The following is a 24,246-nucleotide window of genomic DNA, read 5'->3' on the forward strand; positions in this document are numbered from 1 at the left end:
AGTGAAACGGTCACAAACCAAATACAAATCTCAGTATGATGTGTCCAATGCTGCAAACACTGTTGATTTTTATGTGAATGATTGGGTTTTACTTGAACTTCCTCATAGAGTCAAAGCGTGAGAATCTAAGTTTTCAAACCCAATCAAAGTTGAGAAGGCTGCGAAAGGTGCTGTGTTTCTACAAGGTAAGGGCTGGTGATCTAAAAGAGACCTACTTAACTTATTTCATAGAGCAATTAGGTCATATTGGTAAGCACAAAAGGAGCAAAGACAGTCAATGGTTTGATATCGGGAATGATGTTACTCCTCCGGACATGCCTTCTACAAGTAATTTGCACCCTGTACCATCAGTCTCTCTCACTATTGATAATTTAGCAGATTTAGACATTTCTGATCGTTCAAGTGCTTCCTTCTGATAGTCATACATCCTCAAGTGCTTTTTATCTTGATAAACAAGTTGCAACAGGATCCATGTGAAATGTTTCCATGCCCGCTAGGTTTAAAGATTTTAATATTGGTTGATGCATTTGATGCAAATGTCCATTTTGAACCAAAGCGTATGCACTATATTAATATGCTTGTTAGCTTCAAAGTTTTGTTTTATTCTTAAGATGTCAATTTCCTTGCTGTTATAAAAAGGAAGATGGTGTAGTGTATCACATGTGTGTTAGCATGCTAGTGAAGATTCTGGCATGATCAGGTGTTTTGCCTTGTTTTAAACATTTGTTGCTCATGAGTCTCATTGCTAGGTTTCCTCTCCATGGTTTCCAAGGCCGCACGTTAGATGTGGTTGGGGATTTCATGAAGTCAGATCATGGCTGGAGGGGCTCCTGCATTTCTTGAATAAACTACAAATAAAACTTCTCTCCAAGTCTACAGTTTCATCTTCTTACACGGAACTAGGCTCCCTTGTCCCAGTTTGACTCTGGGGAATCCCTTCTAATTTGCTGTTGCATTACGGCCCCTGGTAGGAGTTGCCCTCTCCACGGGCTGTACTCCCCCTCTACCACCTTCAATGCGGCTACACTCCAGGGATCACCCGCTCGTCGCCAATGTAATGCTGCGGGGTTCTATAGTAAGGACAAAGCCACCATTAGATTCTGGTTACCACTGGCCCAGGGCACGTGACTCCAGCCCCTTTTATTATTAGGGTCACATGTCTTGTGAAGCCTGTGTTGGATGGATGTGGGGCGGGTGTAAGCCAGGCCTCTGGGAGTGGCTGGTACATGGAAACACTAGACCAGTGACCAGAAGGTCACTACAATATGCACAATTTGTAGTCGGCACTAAAGCTATAGCACGTGCGCAAGCAGGTGTCATGCCCCAAGCACTAAAGCATGCTAAAATACACAAAAATAACACACCTGCTGCACAGTGCATTTCAGGTGCATAAGCATGCAGTCTTTGAAATAACAATAAGTTTGGGTCCTATGTAACTGGTTCTCATGTAAAGTGCTCCAATACCTTAAAGTCAAGTTAGCACTATATAAATTTGCAATATATATATAGCTCCTCCCACCACACTATTAAACACAAGAACACTTCCCAGTGTACTATTTGCATTCACTCCCTCTAGTCTCGCCTCTTTCTTCCAACCCAGAACATCTCACAAGGTTGGAGCTCTGGATTTATTTTTTTCCTCCTCCGGATAAGTGATCAATCAATCAATCAATCAATCAAAGCATTTATATAGCGCACTACTCACCCAGAGGGTCTCAAGGCTCTGGGGGAGGGGGGTCCGCTACAGCTCGAACAGCCAGGTCTTGAGTTGCTTCCTGAAGGCGAGGTGGTCCTGGGTCAGGCGGAGGTGAGTCGGGAGGGAGTTCCATGTCTTGGCGGCGAGGTAGGAGAAGGACCGTCCCCCTGTGGTGGCTCTTCGGATGCGGGGGACGACGGCGAGGGCGTGGCCGGTCGATCGAAGCTGGCGTTTGGGAGCATAGAAGTTGAGGCGGCTGTTGAGGTATCCTGGGCCTTGGTTGTGTAGGGCTTTGTTTGCGTGGGTGAGGAGTCGGAAGGTGATTCTCTTGTTGACCGGGAGCCAGCGCAGGTCTCTCAGGTGTCCGGAGATGTGGCTGCGAAGGGGGATGTCCAGGATGAGATGTGCTGCGGCGTTCTGGATCCGCTGCAGGGGCGTAACACAGGCCCCCGCAGCCCCCGCGGTGCAGGGGGGCCCGTGCTCCAGGGGGCCAGCAGGGGGCCCCTCACTCAAGCCTCGCAAGCCAGGGCCTCTTCATTAATTAAATGGTGACGTGCGCAATGAGGGACTGCGCACATCCGGGCCCCAGCCGTGCCTCTGAGGGCGTTTCTTCATTATTAAATGTTGCGCAGTTTACTCCGTGTCTGTGCAGTCTTCGGCCTCTATGATGTATATTATAGGCCTGAATTGAGCCCCATCTCATGCTAAGTCACGCGCACAAGGAGTTAAATTTATAAAGAACTTTGAGGTGGAGGCCGGCTGCCCCACTGGTTTGTGGGTAGCGCCGGAATCATGGTGCTTGGCTGCCACGCAGAACTACCATCGTCCCTGCTGCACGATCTGGCCACCCTTGTTTTGGGGCAAAATAATTTCCTAATGCTGGCGAATAATTATTTCCGAGCTAGAACCCGACAGAGTGAGAGTGCTGCAGCCAGTGGCATCACCATCACGGAGTCACACTGGTTGCAGCAGGAGGTACAGGCAGAGTTGTGGCACTGGCTGGTTCTCTTGGTAGCTATCCGGGGGTCTGCAGGACCAATGGGCCCTTTCCCTGTCAATCGCACAACACTTATTGACTCAAGCGTTCAAAAAACGAAGTAAAGTGGACACAACAGCTGTCAGCTGCAGTTAAAACAATCGAAATAAGGAGCAGGACGAGCTGGGTAAGTGCGCTCCCTCCCCGCCTCCACTATCAGAGTCACCGGCAGCATGTGTGCTGCTAATCCGATTATTACCTCCGTAGTTCGTAGATATGATTCTTTTTAATAAAAATACCTACCTGCTTCCTCCCATTGCCTTTTCATGCCTCCTTGTGTTTACAAGCACTTGCAACTGTGGAGCCTCTCTTATCAGGGATGTAATGGTTTCTTGTTAATTCTGCTATTCAAAAGGTCATAGTGCTGTGGATGGGTGTTTTTGAGGGGGCACACTTAGGCCTGTGAGTGCCACTAATCATTCACTGTCTGTCTCAGCCTGTAGAAACTGGATAATTAACACTACCCAGCGAGGAGAGCTCACACGGCCAGTGACTCTCTGCGGACTCCAACCGAGTCCGGCTGGGACAGAAATTAGGCGCAGGCACCAAAATAAAAGTGCCTCACTAAGTGACCAGACAATGCTTGCAAATTGTGCCAGGTTTCAGGCACATCATACAAGCATTTTGCAAGGAATGGAACACATAATGAATTTGAGCCATGCTGTGTTTGTTTTAATAACAGGAAAATCAACAGTGAAAAGAAGAAAAAAATAGGGCGACAGACAGACAAAAAAAACAGCGCACACACTGTCCTGGCAGGCCAAGCCTTCAGGCACTGTCTAGTTGCCCAATATGCAAGTCCGACCTTAGCTCAGACACACCTTTCAATGCCTGCCTGCTTCTACAGCCTGTGACCTTCCTTCCCAACCTGGCCAAAGATCACACAGCTCAAGTGGTGAAGAGCTGACCTGCAAATGAAGCAAAATAAAAGAGAAAAACATTCTTTTACATTAATCTCATGAAATATTCGATTGATTAATACAATCACTAAATTTTGGCCTATTTGGCACAGTGGTGGATAGTTGGCCAGTGGTGTATTCTACTACTCCAATGTCCCATGAGCGACTGAAAGCACTAGATGATGCATATTGAAAGTCTGAATCAGGTAAAAATTGGAGCCTTGAGAGGTCTGACACAGAGCGTATGGTTGAGAGGCGCAAGTGCCAAAGCCATTTTTACGTCTTTATTGCTTGATTTTGCTCGTGACAAAGTGTCACTCATTGGCGTTATGTGTCACTCATAATTCCACTGAAATTACAAAAATGTCACACAAAAGCAATCAGAAACCTTGGCAGCTATGTTAAACTGCTGGGAGCACCAACATTCGGACGCACAAGACTGTACTATTATTGAGGAAAGCTGGGTTCATCAGCATTGGCATTTGAAGAGCGTTGTAAAGGGAGGTGCGTGTATGGTATGAGCACGGAGAAAAGCATTGATAAGAGCTGAGCTGTTACTCTACTGTCCGCTTTTGCCAAGGTTTAAAAGTGCAAGGACCATGTGTGGCATTCAGGAAGGCAGCAGTGACATACTCACTGAAGGACAAGAATGCGATTGGCAGTTCTGCACTGTTGAAAATACTAGGAAGTGGTTATGACGTATGGGGTAAAAAGGACTAGAATGCTGCTACGTTCTCAAGTGCGGGCACAACAGGGTATTTAAAGCAATGGATTACGAGATAATGGAGCCGCGTTGTGTGACATGACGTTGCTGCTGAGTAACATGCACTCACTACGTAAGTAACTGGACATAAATGCATGTTTTTAGCATTCTCCAGCGTTCTGAATTGTTCACAAGGTATTTGGGGTAAAGTGCAGAGTCGAGGATTTTTTTTTGTGTGTTGCCATTTGTTCGGGTGAGAAGTCGCTCACAAGGGTGGTGGATTTGAGCTACGTGCCAGGGAATAATTTTAATGCTGATTTCTTTAGATATGCTGTCAAGTTGCCAGAAAATGTCTGTTGTGACGTTGCAGGATATTTAAGTATGATGTCATGTTATACAATTTTGTGCAATGCTATGCTAAATTTCAATTGGCAGAATATTTCTGTTTTGTATTGAGTACTGTTTGTTGCAAGAATTATTGCAGGAGTCTAAGAAAGTGATTATAGGAGTCCATGTGGGTAAACCATGTATGCCGAAGGTGTGGGAGTTGCTGCAGTTTATTATTTAAGATGATCCTTCCTCAGTGTTTGAGGAGATGTTGTAACGGTCATGCTGCGTCGCACCCTACATATATGAGAGTCCTTTCTCAGGGGTTTAGGATTGTCATGGTTGCGATGCATTGGTTGTGGTGCTGCATCTGGTTTGTATCGCCCTCCCTCAGGGGTTGAGGAGATGTTAGCTGGGGTCATGTTATGTTGCACCCTAAGATTGCAAGAGTCCTTCCTCAGGGGATTAGATGCATCTGGTCTGTATTGTCTTTGAGGAGATTTTAGTTATAGTCATGTTGTATTGTACCCAAAGTTTGTAGAGGCCTTTATCAGGGGTGAAGGAATGTTATGATTTAGAGGGTCATGTTGTGTTGCATCCTGAGCTTTCTACGTCCTTCCTCAGTGGATAAAGATCGTTACGGTTTGTGTTAGGTTCCTGTGCATTTTGGCACCCTGGCAGTTTCAATGGACACACAGCTTTCTTTCAGTTTTATGAACTGTGAAAGGGTTAGCTTGTCCGTGGCAGGCAGGGAGGGAGGCATCAGCACACAGGTGGGGTCCTGCACCTTGCAGGTTCAGAAGCACCTTCAGCATTTAAGATGCAAACGGGCTTGAACGAGCAATTGAAACCAATTATTTTTGCAGTTTTATACAGCACGAACTTGGCCTGTAGATATTGAAGTGCTTCACAAGAGCAATGGTTACGTTACACAAGGACACATTCATGAGAGATTGAGGGGTATATTGACAATAACTGGCGCAGCCCTGCAAATCAGAAGGGATGCGCCAGTTATTGTGCGCCACAGCTCCGCCATCATGGATGCACCGCATTTACAATGCGGCGCACCATGGGGCAAAAACGGCACAGATGCGTGACGCATCTGTGCCGTAAAAGTGGTGCATTGCTGGAGTTGCATCGCAAGCGCGACGCAGCTCCAGCAATGCTGTGGGGACCCTATCTAGTTAATGCTGCGTCAATCCTTACGCCTGCTCCAGGCAGGCGCAGGGTTTTGACGCAGCATGGGCCTAAAAGTGACTGAGTGAAGTCTTGTAGATTTCACTCAGACACTTTTAGGAGGCGTTCCTGCACCGGAACGCCCCCTCCCCCCCCACCTGCGCAGGAACGCCTACATATGGCGCAGGGCTTTACAACGTGATGCATCTCCCAGATGGGTCACGTTGTAAGTACCCCGCACCATGGCACAGGATTTGCGCCGCCGCTGCGTCACATAAATGACGAAATGGCGGCATAAATGAGGCGCACGGGGCTTGTAAATCTGCCCCTAAGTAATTTGCTCAGACTCACTGTTGAGGTTGAGCCGATGCTGAGACTCAAACTTCATTCCCCAGTTAACAGCTCTGGCCTAATTCCATGTTTTGTCTCCTCCTCTACCCCAGTGGCGTAACACAGGCCCGGCAGCCCCTGTGGAGCAGGGGCCCCCAAGCTGCAGGGCCCCCGCTCAGCATAGTTCCCTGGCCCGAGAGCTCCTGATTCGGAGGGGCCCCTGAAATGTATCTTGCAGGGGGGCCCCCTCAAGTTTCGTTACGCCACTGATCCGCTGGAGTCTCTTCTGGAGTTTGGCGGTGGTTCCGGCGTAGAGGGAGTTGCCGTAGTCCAGACGGCTTGTGACGAGGGCCTGGGTGACCTTCTTCCCGGTCTCGGTGGGGATCCACCGGAAGATCTTACGTAGCATGCGCAGGATGTTGAAGCACGATGAGGAGACGGCGTTGACTTGTTTGGTCATGGAGAGGGAGGAGTCCAGGATGAAGCCCAGGTTGCGTGCATGGTCTGTTGGTTTGGGTGCGCTGCCTAGGGCGGGGGGCCACCAGGAGTCGTCCCAGGCGGAGGGTGAGGATCCCAGGATGAGGACTTCCGTCTTGTCCGAGTTCAGTTTCAGGCGGCTGTTCTTCATCCATTCGGCTACCTCTTTCATCCCGTCGAGAAGGTTGGCTCTGGCGGTGGTGGGGTCGTTGGTGAGGGAGAGAATCAGCTGGGTAACATCGACGTAGGAGATGATGTTGAGGTTGTGCTGGCGTGCGATGTCTGCGAGGGGGCTCCTGTAGACGTTGAAGAGGGTTGGACTGAGCGAGGAGCCTTGAGGAACGCCGCAGATGACTTCGGTGGCTTGAGATCTGAACGGGGGGAGGCGGACTCTCTGTGTCCTTCCGGCGAGGAAGGAGATGATCAACTCCAGCGCCTTCTCCTGGATTCCGACGTTGCTGAGTCGCTGCACTAGTGTACGGTGGCAGACAGTGTTTTAGGCCGCGGAGAGGTCTAGGCGGATGAGGGCTGCTGTTTCTCCGTTGTCAAGCAGTGCTCGGATGTCATCGGTGGCTGCGATCAGGGCGGTCTCGGTGCTGTGGTTGGCCCGGAAGCCAGACTGCGAGAGGTCGAGGGATCCGTTCGTCTCGAGGAAGGCGGCCAGCTGCTTGTTGACGGTCTTCTCGATGAATTTTGCAGGAAACGGGAGCAGCGAGATGGGGCGGTAGTTCTTGAAGTCGGTGGGGTCGGCTGATGGCTTCTTTAGTAGAGCGCTGAGTTCGGCGTGCTTCCAGCTCTCCGGGAAGGTAGCGGTGTCGAAGGAGGTGTTGATGATGTCCCGCAGGTGGGGTGCGATGACAGCGTCGGCCTTGTTGATGACGTGGTGAGGGCAGGGGTCGGTAGGAGATCCGGAGTGGATGGAGTTCATCGTGCGGACGGTGTTTTCGGTGCTGATCGGGGTCCAGACGCGGAGGGTGGTGGTGGGGGGCAGTGGTTCGGTCGTGGCGTGCGTCGGTTGAGTGCTGAAGCTGTTGTGTATGTCCGCGATCTTGTTGTGGAAGTAGGAGGCGAGGGAGTTGCAGAGGTCTTGCGAAGGGGTGATATCGTTGTTTCCGGCGTTGGGGTTGGAGAGCTCTTTAACGATGTTGAAGAGTTCCTTAGTGTTGTGTGCGTTGTTGTCCAGTCGTTCCTTGAATGTGGTTTTCTTGGTGGCGTGGATGAGTTGGTGGTGTTTTCGGGTGGCGAGCTTGAGGGCAGTCATGTTGTCCGGTGTTGGGTCTCTGCTCCATGTTCTCTCGAGGGCTCGGCAGTTCTTCTTGGAGCTCTTGAGTTCGTCAGTGAACCATGGGGCTTTCTTGCTACCGGGTCTGCTAGGCGGGGTCTTCAGAGGGGCGAGGTCGTCTGCGCAGTTGCTGATCCACTTCGCGAGGTTGGTGGCCGCCTGGCTTGGGTTTGTTGCGCTGGTGGGAGGGATCATGCTCACGGAGGTCGCGAGCTGGTCGGCTGTGATCTTGTTCCAGCTTCTGCGTGCAACCTGTTGCTGGTGGTGGTGGATCGTGGTCCTTCTGAAGCTGAAGTGGATGCAGCTGTGGTCTGTCCAGTGGAGTCCGGTGGCGTGGCTGAAGGCGATGTCCTTGCTGGATGACAAGACGGGGTCGAGTGTGTGTCCGGCGTAGTGGGTGGGGGTGGTGACCAGCTGCTTGAGTCCCAGGTTTGCGAGGTTGGCCAGCAGGGTGGTGGTGTTGCGGTCGTTGTTGTTCTCCAGGTGGAAGTTGAGGTCCCCGAGGAGGATGTAGTCAGCGGAGAGGAGGGCGTGCGGGCTGATGAAGTCTGCGATGTCTTCGCTGAATTGTGTGCGTGGTCCTGGGGGTCTGTAGATGAGGGTGCCTCTGAGGGTAGTCTTGGGGTTGATGTGGACCTGGAAGTGCAGGTGCTCGGCGGGTGCGAGGGTGTCGTCGGTGTTGGTCGTGATGCGGATGGTGTTCCTGTGGATGATGGCGACGCCTCATCCGGTCTGGTTGATGCGGTCCCTTCGGATGATCTTATAGCCGTCTGGGATGTTGATGGCGATGTCGGGCGCTGAAGAGGCGTTCATCAAGGTTTCCGTGAGGAAGGCGACGTCTGGTGAGGTTGTGTCGAGCAGGTTCCAGAGCTCGATGGCGTGTCTGTGGACGGAGCGGGTGTTGAGCAGGATGCATTTCAGGTGGCTGCTGCTGTTGCTCATCTTGGTCTTGGTTGGTGCTGGAGTAGTGCTGGTCCGGATGCAGGTGAAATTGCAGGCGTTGCAGCAGAAGGGTCCGTGGGTGCGTCTCGGGGTGGCTCGGTAGCATCCTGGGATTCGGGCGGCGTTGAGTGCGTTGAGAGTGGCGGTGTCGTACATCCGGTGGGTGGGCTGGGGTCTGCGGGGGCCAGGGGTCCTGGCGCTGGGCGCGGTCCAGGAGCGGACGGGCGCAGACGGGCTTACCTTTGGCGCACCTTTGGCGCTCAGTCGGTGCTCCCGCTGTGCGCGTCCGCTGCGCGGTCGCTCTGGGGGCGTCATAAGAAGGGGGACGAGAGAGCGGGTCAGCTGGGCGGCGGAAGCGGCTCGGCCAATGGGCCGGTGGTGGGCGGGGCCTGTGGCGAGCTGCGGCGGGAAACTGGCGAGCAGGCGGCTCTGCTGAGGCTGTGCCGCTCGGGTGGCCAGGGGGGCGTCTGCGGCAGAAAAAGGCGGCAAGGCTGGCAGGCAGAAGCAGGAGGCGGCAGGAGGAGCAAGGGGGTGACCCGGCCTGGTGAGAGGCGCAGCGGTCACTCCCGAGCACTCCTTGTTTTCCCCTTAAGAAGAGGGACGAGAGGGCGGGTCAGCTGGGCGGCGGGAGCGGCTTGGCCAATGGGCCAGTGGTGGGCAGGGCCTGTGGTGAGCTGCGGTGGGAAACTGGCGAGCGGGCGGCTCTGCTGAGGCTGGGCCGCTCGGGGGGTCAGGGGGGCGTCTGCGGCGGAAAAAGGCAGCAAGGCTGGCAGGCAGGAGCAGGAGGCGGCAGGAGGAGCAACGGGGTGACTCGGCCTGGTGAGAGGCGCAGTGATGACTCTAGAGTTCGGTTGCCCCACTATGCTTGCATGTGATCTGTATTTTAAGTGCCAGAAGCTTTTTGTACACATTAGGGTATAAACTATGCACTATTTCCGGAATTCCCTGTCAACAGCAAGTTGAGCAAGACTTATCTATCTCTATTTTTTACATCTGAAATATAGAATTTAAATAAGGATTAGCATACATGTAAATATTTGGTGGACATTTCTTTACACACTAGACAAACCACACGTGTTAAAGGACGAGTCCGATTAACGGCCATGTTGAATGAGGTGGAATCGTGAGTTTTGGACAGATAAAAAACTGGGGTTCTAACATTCGGAAAAATGACAGATTTGAAGTTGTGGTAAAGATGTGGATTGGTTGTAGAGATAAAGACAATATACCTGTCCAAAGAGCAGCCTGTAACATGCAGGTTACAAATCCATCTTTTAGGCAGGGAGTTCAATGTCTGCTTTTTTTTCAGTGAGTTAGCATGACCATCTGCTTTCATGGTAATCACGCTAATGTGTGTGTGCAGGAGGGGATGCAATGCCTCTTTCCTTCTTACAAAGAAACCTTCAAAAAGCTCAAACCCCCTTAAAAGGAAGCCCAAACCATACATATATCCCACCAAACAAAGCCCAGCTGATGGTGGTCATTGAAAATTGTAAAAAAGCTAAAAAGAGCAAGCAAATGATCAGGAGGCAGGGTAGAATCACTTCAACTGTTGCATTAAAAGAAGGTGGGAGGGTGGAATGCTATAGTAAAATCTAAGCAGCTATGGAACCAAAGCTTAACATAGGCAGGAGGTAACAGTAGAAAATCAAGAAAAAAATAGTCCCCCCGAAGAACAGATAAAGAACCATATCGTAATGAGACAGTACTAAGTCCCTGCTACCTGGGAGGAACACAAGAGAACAAGCATTGGAAATGCTTTAGGCCACGCATTTATTGAACTTGGAGCTATTGGCATTGTAAATGGCAATGTTTTTACTCATGTGTTATGCAATGTATGCATGTGATGTGTTGTGGATTTATGTGGGTTGGACTGGATTAGTTAGTTGTGTAATTGTGTGTCCTGTATTTGTGTGATGTGGAGTGGATTTACATTATGTGGCATGGTGTGCTACGGAATTATGTGGTATTGAGTGTACTAGAATTATATGGAGTGGGATTGTGAGTTTTGGAATGTAATTATGTGGAATTGTATTTTGTGTTGTCGAGTGATATGCAGTGGACTTTAATGTTGTGGTGTTCTGTCGAGGGCTGCACAAAAGCGCCTATAAATAATACTTTCAAAAATACATGATGTGAACAACCAAACCTTTATATATATATATATATATATCTATATATATATATATATATATAGATATATATATATATATATATATATTACCTACTGGCGGTCGCCAGTAGGTAGTTATAGTTAGGACCTAGTTTCCATAGGAAATCCTCAACATTCTATTTAGATTAACTTTGGCCCTGGTTGAAGAATCTTAGCGAATTTCTTAAAGAAGATGGCTCGGTCCGCTGCGCTCCTTCCCTGAAAGTTTGGGGGGGATTGGTCAAGTGGGGGCTGAGATATAAGGGGGGTCCCAAAACGTGTTTTCTCCATGTTATTTTCCATAGGACCTTTAGACTCGGCTACAGGTCGAACGGCTGAATGGATTTATAAGAAATTTGCCAAAACTGTAGAGTCTTGTTCGCAGATTACGCTTTTTTGGAATGGTGTAAATCCGTTCAGTAGTTGTTGAGAAAATTAAAGTTAAAGTCAATTATATATCTATAGGCGCGCACGCGTGCGCGCACCCTAGCGGCTGCGCGTGAGCGGAATTTTTTTTGGCTGCGTGACGTCTGTTAACGTTCGATTCGAAGGAAATCAGGAAGTTTTGTCCGCCATTTTGTCATTGCGAGTAAATATATTGTTCATTTGAAAGCGTTGAAACATGGAAAGGGGAGAAGTTAGAGATTGTTTTGCTGCGTAGCTTTTCTCGGGGTGTGCAATAATGCCCTTAAACGCGAAAAGATATAATTTTCCCCCGAAAAAAAATACGGGGTGCGCGCACCCGGTTGCGCACACCTATTCACAAGAGTGTGAAAATGGAGATGAATCAGAAGTTTAAGTGCTTAGATATAAGGTGGCTCTGAAAAGAGCCCTCGTGTTAATTGAGTGTTTTCTGCATTTATAAGTAAGTACCGATGCAGAGCCTGATGTTGCAGAGGAAGATTCTGTTTCCCTCATTCGTGAAATGAACACCGTCTCTCCTATAGACGTCTTGCATGTGGTATCGCAAGTTGTTGTGGTAAATAGAACCCATGCTATAATCTCTGAGAAACGCAGAAACAGATTTATTTACATGTCTCCTTGCTTTCTCAAATTGTGCACAATGTTGATTGGACCAATTCCATTTCTGTCTTTGGCATATATTGGAATATACCAAGGCAGAGCGAGGAAAAAGTGTCATCAATTGTCGAAAGGTGTCTTTTAGAAGCATTTCCAGACCTACCCCAGTGATTGTGCCTAGATCGTTCCCACCACAGTGCACAATTATAAGGTCTGGTTCTGGGAGATGCATAAAAGTTTTCACCAATGGAATCAATTGGTGACATTTCAATCCTCTTTTGGAAATCCATGTTATGTGTACATTTGGTAAGCTGAGGTTGCAAATTCGTCTGCTTACTGCATATTTTTCACTCCAGTGAATATAACTGTGTCCTATTAGCCAGACCTTCATTTTCAAGGGATTTGTAGTCGTCCTCCGATCGGTTCTGGAAGTGGAATGGGAGTTAGAAGTTGAAATTCTAAATAAAGAAAAAGGAAGAGGCTGGGTGTGGTTTAAAAAATAAAAATGATTGGTTGATTGTAACAAGTGGAGATTGAACAGTACGTTCCATGTTAATGTTTATGTTAAACGAAAAGTACTATTGGGTGTGAAAAAACAAGATATGTAACAGAGCTGTGTATTGGCAGGAGTTTCTGGAGGGAAAATAGTCTTCTTAGTTTGTTGTAGAACGTTAAGACATGAACTTTTGACCTGTGCCTTCAGCAAGGTGCAGAATGAGGTGTAACCATGGAAACAGCCGGAGATGGCAGTTGGTGATGGGTTCACTCTTTGGTGCCTCTGCATCTGAGTTTGTTCTCTGGTGGCAGGCGGAGAACTGTTTGTTATTGTGGAGATGAAAGGGTGATAAGGAGAGAAATACGACATAGCGTCTGGCCTGTAGAAGCGTGAGAGCAGTGATTAACTCTGAGTGAAGCCGAACTGTGTCGGTGCTTAGTAACAGTAAAAAAAAAAAAGTTAACAGTGGTATAACTGTCTTTACGGTGCGCGACCTACTAAGAAAGAGTTCACGGGCCGTAATTGGCTTGGAGGTTCTAGTATCAGTAAGTGAGTTCAAAAAAAGAAAACATTCAGGACTTTATTTATGAAGGCCTTGCGCCACCGGTGCGTTACTTTTTCCCATTTTAAAAAATGAGGCCCCGGCGGCGGAAGGTCTTCATAAATAAGGTCTTCAGTGTCTACAGTTAAGGTTATGTGGAACCCATGAATAGTTTTTCAAAATGAAATCATTTCAGTTGAGATTATGGATTAAAAGAGAAACCGTGAATATTTGAAATGTTTATTTAGAAATGTACTGTTTTAAAGGCAAATCATTATGTAATATGAGTACAGAAATTGCAAAAAACACAGTAATTGGTATTGTCAGTAGTACATGGAATACAAACGCTATAGTTGAAGAAAAATGAATATAGTTGGAAAAAAACATTGTACACTCTTATAAGGAAGTATATTATATTTTAATTAATGGAAGAAGGTCTCTGGCCTTTCAGTTTAGGAACGATATATGAAAATGCAAGTGGCTATACATCATTACTTTATGAATCAGCTGTCAAACAACACGAAATCATAATGTCCATTGTTAGTAAAGCAAATAGGTCTGTTCTTCAAAAGAAAATATGGAAAAGAATGTGAAGAATATAGAAAACCAAAAGGAAATGAGGACGTCAATGGCTTGTATGAGAGTTATTGAAGCATTGTTTAGGCAAAATAGGTAGCTTCTGCTTGTAACAGGAAATCAGTTTTATCATTTGAAAGTATGTCAGCTATCCAATGGAAAAGAGTAAAGCAGTACTGATAATCTGTTATAATCGGAGCCTCTTTTACCATCAGAGTGCAGGTCGGTGGGTTTTCGATGTAGCTCGCTGTTAGGAAAGAGTTAACCGTCCATTGTATAGGCAAAGTATGCAGCAAGTGCCTCTAACATAAAATCATTGTTATCATCTGAAAACATGTCAGCCATCCAATTGAGAAGATCAAAGGAGCATTCATGATCTGTCATTATTGGAGCGTCTTTTACCATCATTGGGCAGCTCAGTGGGTTTTCGATGTAGCTCTCTGTTAGGAAATCTTGCGCCGCTGCGAATATATTCCAATGACCCAGAACTCCTTGTATCGCTGCAAAGGCCATAAACCCTCCGTTGTAACAAAGCTGTTCATGATCAAGTAACGGATTCATGAGGTGATTGTAATTCGGTTCAGGAGGTACCAAATTGCAGAGACATAAATCCAGGGCCCACGTGAAATCACAGCTCAGGCAATGAAATACAGGCTGCACACAGGTGAAATACGAATATCGAAATGATAATCGATATGAAGTATTCAAAGTTGAGAGAGGTAAGGTGCCGTAGTACAGAAGCATTCTCTGTCGAAATAGTTCTAAGTGGCCCGGCTCGTTTGCGAAGGCAGGAGGGACATCCATTTTGAATTTCCCAAGATGGTAAAGGAAACGGCGCAGCACCGCTGGTTGTATAGCAACTCCACAGAATTAGGTCGCCGGCTATGCAGTGGAGAGAAGCAGAATGACTTGATACATTTTGTAGGAGTCTAGTCACTTAGTGGTTATTGAAAAAGTAGCTTTTTTTGAACTGGAGGATGCGTTAAAAAATAAGGGAGTGATTTGAGGGAGTTGTAAAGCAAGGACAATTTTTTTTTAGATCAATGCTGTTTTCTGTGAATGTTAGCTTAGTGAAAGATATGTGTGTGAGCAGATGCAACGTTCAGTTTTAAATGTGACAATGGCGGTCTTGTTCATGTCTTCCAATTCAAGGTCGGTATTCGCTGCCAAATACAAAGATTAAGAAACGCATGCGTGGGGTACATAGTGTGCATTCTTAAAGGAAAGCAAATGAAGGGTTATTTTTACCGCGTTAGCATTGTCGTTTAAAAAGTTATAGTGATTTCTATTATATGTGAAGAAAGTGTCACTGATGAAGACTGAAAATAAATCCTTATAAATGATAGGGACTGGTGTATTTTAGAAAAGGTGTGTAACATTACATGAATTGTGGAAAAAAAAATAATGTAATTGAAAGTGTATGGTTTGAAAATGAAAAGTAGAGGTTTATAGTTCATGTTTTGAAAGCAGTTCTAGAGGGTCAGATGAAAGTGTATGGTTTGAAAATGAAAAGTAGAGGTTTATAGTTCACGTTTTGAAAGCAGTTCTAGAGGGTCAGATGCATGATAGATTTATAAAAAATAGAACATGTTTTTAAATAGTATTTTGGAAAAAATATGTGCCTTTATGTACTATTTACATTATCTGCCTGTTGCGTATTCTTTGAGTTTTAGTAATCCTGTGTCTTATAAGTTTTCTAGGGGCCGTTTGAGGTTCATGTTGGGTTTGGGCAGGGAGGGTAGGTTGGGGGTTTGTAATAGGGGGTTCGGGTGGGGTGGAGTGCGGAGTTTAGTGAAAAGTGAGGGGGGCGGGGAGTTACAGTGTTTGGTAATGGAGCAGAGTCAGAGGACGCCACATTTGTGTTATGGGGTGCCACGGAAATATGTATTTATTCTCAGAGGTTTATTATATTAAGGATATATATCAGTATGGTGGCTCTTGTCGTTTTGTGGTTCTGTGTATGTTTATAATGCTGGCCCTGTAGTTTTTGTTTATGGACCTTATTACGACACACAGGGGAGCTACGTTGCACAGTTGGAGATTAGAGACTTAGGAAATAAAACTTTATAATTGTAAGGGCTGTAAGGGATAGAGAGCGCCCGTTCTCGGTGTAAAAAATATCACCGCTATTGGTGGTATTTTCTACGGTGTTAGTACTCGAAGGAGAATAGTAACATATATGTGAAATAAAATTATGTAATAGGCTCAGCATTTCACATTATCGCGTGAAAAAAAAGTTGCTTTTACATAGCAATAAGTCTATTATAATTAAGGGACGGAGTGTATATAGTGCTATTTAGTACTCTGCTATGTGATTGATGTTGAATATTTCATAAGAGGAGGCTTTAAAAGTTTTTCAATAAACTGGTTTTCTAGGGAAGTGGGTGGAGTGTTCCGTGTAAATTGCAGAATAGAAACTAGTAAGAACCAATTGGAAGTGTTGTTTTAAAGTCACATGACTGCACATGCGTGTCTCGATGCGATAGGTGGGTGCGCGCACCCGGTCTCGCACTAAAATAAAGCGGCGAAAAAACATCTTATAATATGCTCTTGGAGCATGTTTTGGTGGAAAGAGTTAGTTCTGAGAAGAACTTTTTTTTTTTTTTTTTTGGGAAACAAGTGTTTTGATGCTTTTGATTTCTTAAAGTTGCTACGACATTTTTCAGTATGTCATACTATCCAAATAAAGTGAAGAAATTTAACTTTTCTTGGAGCATTTATGACTCTCAATTGTGTGTTTAATTAGAGTAAAGCTTTGCTCTCCGTATACAAGAAGTTCTCCACAGTTCGTGCATTTCATGTGCACGTTCGCAAGATATGGTCTGAAGTCCATTTCAGCACTCGATGGAGATACAGGTCGTCCTCCGGAAGATGTGCTGTTTACTTCTGATGATAATAGCGTGGCCTCCGTTTTTCTTGTCAAAGGTGGTCGCTCATTTCCTTCAGATTCGGAAGATAAATGCAGAACGGTAGCCATTGTAGCGAAGTCTTCGGGAAGATGTTCGACGTTGTTCTCTCTTGAGAGTAGAAAAGAAAGTGATGGAAGTGGGTGGAGTGCTGTGTGTAAATTCCAGAATAGAAACTACCAAGAACCAATTAGAAGTGTTGTTTAGAAGTCACATGACTTCACATGCAAGTGTCAGGTCCTGTACGCGATAGGAGGGTGCGCGCTCCCGGTCGCGCACTACAATGAAGCGGCGAAAAAACATGTCATAAGATGCTCTTGGAGCATGTTTTGGTAGAAATAGTTAGTTCTGAAAAGAACTTTTTTTTTTTGGGAAAAAAGTCGTATGATGCTTTCGATTTCTTAAAGTTGCTACTACATTTTTTAGTCTGTAATACTATGAAAATGAAGTAAAGAAATGTATCTTTTCTTGGGGCATTTGTGACTTTCAATTTTGAGTTGAATAAGAACGAGGCTCTGCTCTCCGTACAAAAGAATTTCTCCACACTCGTTGCATTTCATGTGCACCTTCCTAAGATATGGTCTCAAGTCCATCTCAGCACTCGATGGAGATACAGGTCGTCCACCAGAAGATGTGCTGGCCACCTCTGATGGTAATAGCGTGGCCAGGGCTCTTGTCGATGCTTTTGCATAATGCTCAGGGTGCCTTTGTTTAACATGCCGCAGCATGGTGTGTATAGAAAAGGAATATTTTCTATTTGGATTTCCCCTTGAGAGCTCCGAATTGCATATCGTGCAGGTTACTTTTGGCGCATTCACTTTCTTTTGATCTTCAGGATAAGTAAAAAATTGCCAATGAAAGATTCCTTTTTTCTTCTTAACAGTGGTCGCTCATTTCCTTCAGATTCGGAAGATGAATGCGAAAGGGCAGCCATTTCAGCAAAGTTTTCCGGAGATGCTCGATGTTGTTGTCTCTTGAGAGTAGAAAAGATTGTGAGGAAAGTGGGTGGAGTGCTTCGTGTAAATTCCAGAACAGAAACTACTAAGAACCAATTGGAAGTCTTGTTTTCAAGTCACATGACTTTACATGCGCTTCTCAGGGCGTGTAGGCAGTGACACTATCTAGTTACGAACGTGATTTCATACTTAGGAACTAGCATTCAAAAAAACTATGAAATTCACTGAAAAAACCATAGGTTTTACACACGTTATAGTTAGGAAATAGCATTTGAAAAACCTATGAAATTCACTGAATAAACCCTAGGTTTTACACACGTTATAGTTAGGAAGTAGCATTTAAAAAACCTATGAAATTCACTGAAAAACCATAGGTTTGACACCAGTTATAGTTAGCTGGAAATTTTACTGACATAAAACCAATGAAATTCCACGTTATAGTTAGTTGGACTCACTATAACTTGCGCGTGTAATGCACTGCTGATGACATTACATATTACATCACTCATGACATGATGAGCGCCTAGTACGCGAACCGGAAAGCGTTCTGGGCAGCGTACTATAAGGATAATAGAATGATACTCTTTTTAAAGACTGTATGTTAATTGTTTGTTGTTTTTGTTGTTTTTTTTTGTTTTCTTTATTTTTAAAGTTTTTTTTTAATTTTGATTGTTTTTCATAATTTATTAAACTTTCTAACATTTCAGTGTCTGAAATGTCATTATTTTCTTGAAATATTGTTTGCAATCTGTGAGGTTGTAAAATGTTCTCATTTGCAAGGAGGGCATCTACTGCTTGGACACATTGCAGCAGTTCATTATCCAAGCTTTCATCCATAAATTCCATGTCAATTTGTTCAATCAATTCCTGGCTGCTCTCTTGCAGGTCCATTTCAAAAGAAACTTGGTTTTCGCCTTCCATTTTGCCTGAAATTTGGATTAAAAAATATATATATTAGTAGAGATAGGGCACTGTTGGGATTAATTTTAGATAGGCAGTTTTTATCAGTGAATTTATCTTTTGGCAGTGTATAGTATCAGAGTGGAAATAGGACTATAAAAAAGTGTCTGTGATTTAACCAAGACAAGCCTAACTCCATTCATAACTATAACAGAGAAGTCTATCTAAATACATTACTACTACAGAGGGATAGTGTATATCTAGCAGAAAAAGTCTACTATATTAAGTTATAGTGCACAATATATTTCGTTTTTAAAAATTATAACTTACCTTCACAAAGAAGTTGAAGTTTTTGAAAGCTATTGAAATGTGATGTACAACAAGAAGTAGTAGTCAAAATGGCTGTGTTTTCTTCTCCTCCTTTATATATATACAGGTATATAACCAATCAAATGTCAGGTAATAAAAGTAGAAAATGAAAGTAACATTTTCATTGGTTGTCAATTCTGACAGTTCAGATGTGTTTTGTGAAGTAATTTACCTCACGGTACTTGGAGAGGTCTACAGGCTAAATGGCTAAATGAAATTTCAATCAAATTTGTGAGAATGAAAGGGATTGTTATGTAGTATGAGCTAATTTATATTTGGTGAGAGTGTCTGTAGTCGTTTTTCTGTAAATTACTTTCCCACCTTTTTTTTGGACCGCTTCCCGGAAAGCGGTCCGGTCCGCGAACTAGGAGCGTAACGGGAGTCCACCATTTTGTGTTTCGTCGAATCAAGGTATAAAATGGAGGGTAAATAATGTTCTGAATGGGTAGAAGGGGGCATGGTACAAGTATTTTGCCCCCCTACGTTTTCTGAGGGTGGCTGAGGAGGACCAAATGTGCGAAGAAAAAACTTTTTTTTTTAAATTTTGCGCGGTTAGCTTCCAGTTCGCGTACCGGATAGCGCTCTTTGAGCGTAGTTTGTTGAAAATTACAGAAAAAAGTTAGAAAAAAAATAATAAAAGTGTGTGATCAGATGAAGGGTAGCTCTGAGAAGAGCTTTTGGGTTTATGGTACATTTAGGTACTTATAAGTAGGTACCAATGCACAGTCTTAAATTCAGAATGAAAATTCTGTTGCCCTCATCTGAGAAGTGAACTCCATCTCCTCTGTAGATATCTTGCATGTAGTAACGCAAGTTATTGTTGTACAGAGAGCCCATTCCATGGTCTCTCAGGAAAGCTGAAACAGATTTGTTTACATGCTTCCTCGCTTTCTCAATTTGTGGACAAAATTGGTTGGACCACCTCCATTTCTGTCTTTGGCATATATTGGAATATACCAAGGCAGTTTGAGGAAAAAGTGCCATTAATTGCTCAAAGGTGTCCTTTAAAAGCATTTCCAGACCTACCCCTGTCAAAGTGCCCAAATCATTACCTCCACAGTGCACTATTAACAGGTCAGGTTTTGGCAAATGCATAAAGGTTTTCACCAATGGTATCAATTGGTGACATTTTAATCCTCTTTGGCCCAACCACTTAATTTCCACATCCTGTAAATTGAGGTTAGGTAAATTTCTGTTCTCAGCATACCTTTGAGCCCAGTGGATGTAACTATGTCCAACAATCCAGACCTTAAACATGGTGGGAGAAGGTTGTTCTGCAGTCAGATGAAGTGTGGTAATGAAAGGGCAGTTGAAACAGTAGGAGTTTCTAAAGAAAAAAAAGTGTGGATTTCCAATGCTAATGAATCATTAGCAGGGATTGGTGCATTTCCATTTCTGAAAACAGAAAGTTAGGGTGCATGGATGTGTTCTTTGAAAGATGTAATTTGAATGGTCAAGGAAGAAACATTTAATGAAAGATTGCACTGGATACGCAGGTGCACTGAGAGTTCAGAGTTCAATTGAAACATTGTTGTGTGAATTTGCAAACATGAGAGGTCTTCCAGGAGGTGGTTGCTATGGAAAAAAGGCAGAGAGGGCAGAGGGGGGAAGGGTTTTGATTTGAAAAAAGTGAGGGAAGAGTTATGATTGGCTAATATGAGAGATATGTGAAATGAATATCTGTATTTCTGTGCTTTCAATAGCTGCAGCCTCTGGAGTGCATCCTTTTTCTTCTGCTGAAGACAATTTGGTGTATTTCTGAGACTGTTTTCAAAACTCAAAAAGTATTTGCTAAGGTGAGAAAAGATTTATTTAAATTAGATAGAGAATAGTATGATTTAAGGAGAAAATGATGAAGAAAGCTGTGTTTTTAAAATGTGGTTTTGTCTCTAGTGATATACAAATAGAATTAGTTTCTTTGAGAAATTGTAATTGCATATTCGGTGTAGCATTCTGGCATGCAGTAACACAAGTTATTGTGGTACATGGAGTCCATTCCATGGTCTGTTATGTAAGCTGAAACAGATATGTTGTTTTTAAAAACGATTTTAGAAATCAATTACATTTCTGGATATGTACTGCTAGAGCTTCATAGGTTGTTTTGGGCCATATTTATAAGGCATTTGAGTGTCTTTGATGTTATGTTTTCCTTTTAAAATGGAAAGTGTTCCTCATGGGGCAAGTGTCTTGTAAATACGCTCCCACTTGTGCTTTGCAAATTTAGATTTTGATTATGGGAGTTATATAGCCATGTTAATAATGTCCAAACAATGGTGGTAGGGCATTCAAGAAAACGCTTTCCTGTGTCTCTAGGACATTTTCAGTCCTTTCCTTTTGAATACAGGTATACAATTGATTTATATGCTGTGTTTAAAAACGAATTTTGAAATCAATTACATTTCTGGATATGTATTGTTAGAGCTTCATAGGTTGTTTGGGGTCATATTTAGAAGGCATTTTAGTGTCTTTGATGTTATGTTTACCTTTTTAAATGGAAAGTGTTCCTCATGGGGCAAGTGTCTTGTAAATACGCTCCCACTTGCGCTTGGCAAATTTAGATTTTGATTATGGGAGTTACATAGCCATGTTAATAATGTCCAAAAAATGGTGCTAGGGCATTCCAGAAAACGCTTTCATGTGTCTCAAGGACATTTTCAGTCATTTCCTCTTGAATGCAGGTATACAATTGATTTATATGCTGTGTTTAAAAACGAATTTTGAAATCAATTAAATTTCTGAATATGTACTACTAGAGCTTCATAGGTTGTTTGGGGTCATACACCATTTTTGGGAAATTATTAACATGCCTATGTAACTCCCATAATCAAAATCTAAATTTGCCAACCGCAGGTGGGAGCGTATTTACAAGAAATTTGCACCATGAAGAACGTAAAATAGCATAATAGACACTCAAATGCCTTATAAATATGACCCAAAACAACTTATGAAGCACTAGCAGTGCATATTTCCAGAAATGTAATGGTTTTCAAATAATGACTTACTTCATTGGTAGGCCTTCACATGTATTTTCTCCTTAGTTTTTTTCAGTGAAAATCTTATCTGCAACCATGTGTTGGCCTCACCTCAAATAAACAAAACAGGTGATGGACCGAATGTGGATCAATGACACACATTCACCCCAGTCCAAAGATCTGGGCCTAAACAAACCTTTAGATAGGCTACATCTTATCGTCATCCTGAATTAATCATTTAAAATATTAGGGAGTGATTTATGATTGTTCTATGCCTGTTTTGTACCATTGGGTGTCATTTTTGTGATGCAGTGCTGGTGCAAAAGATTTGCTATGTTAAATAATTAGTAGGGCATTAAGTTTTAGATGACTGTTATTCATTTACTATTTGGTAATAGTGGTTAATAACATTTTTTATTATATTTTTCCACAGATTCAACTGCAGATTCTTTCATAGTTTGGAAAATGCCTACAAAAAATAGAATTAGAAAGGCTAGAAAACGTCGAAGACAGCAGGATGATGTTTTATTGCAGCAGTCCTCTTCCCCAAATACTTGTCAAAACACCAAGAAAGGTCCGGGTAAGAGTACGAAATCATTTTTAAGAAATATTTGTAGTAAAAAAAGTATTTCTCCAAAAAATGTTTCAGTCCACAAAAAGAAAAGCAATTTAAATGGAAAGGAGAGATCCATCAAAAATGTTACTGGTAGAGGAAGAGATAACTCTGTGCATGATAGTAGAAGGAAACAACAGTTTAGGGACATTCGAAATCGAATGTTCCGTAACAGGATAATAGTTAATTTATTGAAAAATATTAAGAAAAAAGGCCAACAGAAAGCGGCATTTTATAAGAAGAAGAAAAATGTAGAGAAAATTATTGATCATGCTTTTGAAATTAAGCGAAAGTTGTTTATTTTGGTAATCAATAGAATTAGGAAACTAAGCAAGGTAATTTCTGATTTCAAAACAAAAAGAAGATGGAAGAGAGTAGTAAATCGTACTAACTTTTGTGAAGTTTTTTCCGGAGAATGGATGCATAGTTCAAGTTGTGAGGCATTTTTTAATGAGGAGAGTTATTTTCAGGATAATGATTTGGTGTTTGCAGTTGACACCAGTGGTCGAGCTTATGAAGTGAAGGATGGTTGTCCAGTTGAAAAAGAACAACTTGTGACAACAGAGACAGAAGAGGCGCTAAGTGATGAGGTTTTAGGAAGACGTCCTAAGGGTCCTGTGTACATTTGGAAGTGTAGTTCTATTTGCAGTGTGCGACAGGTTTCCATCAATTTGCTTTGTGATTTTATACGGACATTTAATAAGAAAAGTTTGAAGCAGAAAATAAAGTTGTTGCAAGATTTAGATCCTTGCAGAGTGAGACAAATGACAGGTTTGCGTGGTCATTCACTGGCTTGTCTTTCCAGGAGAGTATGCCAGAGTGTTTTTCATCATTTCAGGATGCTAGCAGTGCATCATAATAAAGTGAGAAAATTAGTGAGAATGTTGTATTATGCTAAGAGTCCAGCAATTATGCTTAAACAATTATGTGCTGCTCTTTTGCATGGTTCTGAAATAGATGTGAAGAATATTTGTGAAGAAATTGAGTTTTGTTACTTTGGTAGTAGAGATGAGAATGTTCAAATTGACCCAGAAGTAGAGGGTTATGTTGAAGATAATATACAGGTTTCTAGTTCAGATAATTTTCAGAAGCAAATTGCCACGGCAAGGTCGTAACCGGTGTCAGATCCCTAAACCAGACATACCCCCCTCACTTGTGAGAGGAGCGACCGCACCGAGGCGTACCTCAAGTGCATCTACCAATTTCCCTTTGTACTTGACGGGGGCCCCAATAGACTCAACGCCATTTAACGGTCGTTCGAGGACTCGTGTGAGGTGTCTAAAAGGTAGCGTAAACCCCCTCCCGCACCCCACACAACTTACCCATCTGCCGTCGCAGATGTCCTGGCCCCGGGAAATTCTCCAGGAGGGGCCGTAGCCCCTCCTATCCAGGAAGGGGCCTTGACCACCTTTCCTTTCCTTCCGGCGGCCTCTCCTTAGACAGGACCGCCTCCCCGTTGAGGGGCCAATTGGCCACCTCCCCCGCGCGCTCCCATCCGTAATGGGTGACGCCCCCTCATAGGGATCTTCCAATTACTGCTCACCGATCATGACCTTACCGCCACAGGCCGGATAGTTGACCGGCTATCCGGACCCCCCACAAAACACTCCTACCTAAAGGTCATGCTGCAAACCCTTTAACCAGGCTAAGAAGTCTCCTATGAGTAACTCGTTCCCCACCCGGGACAAATGAACACCGTCCCCCAAATACATACTGTCCCCTTTAATACAACCATGCGAAACAGAATGCAGTGTACTTGAACGAAACAATCTACTCATTTTATTATTAATTTTCCTTACTGAATGATTCAGTGCAGAAACAGAAATAGCCCCCCGCCACACTTTCCGTGGGATCATATGGGACCATGCAATTGTGCA

This window comes from Lissotriton vulgaris, chromosome 6 (genome assembly GCF_964263255.1).
Source record: "Lissotriton vulgaris chromosome 6, aLisVul1.2, whole genome shotgun sequence".
Lineage (NCBI taxonomy): Eukaryota > Metazoa > Chordata > Amphibia > Caudata > Salamandridae > Lissotriton > Lissotriton vulgaris.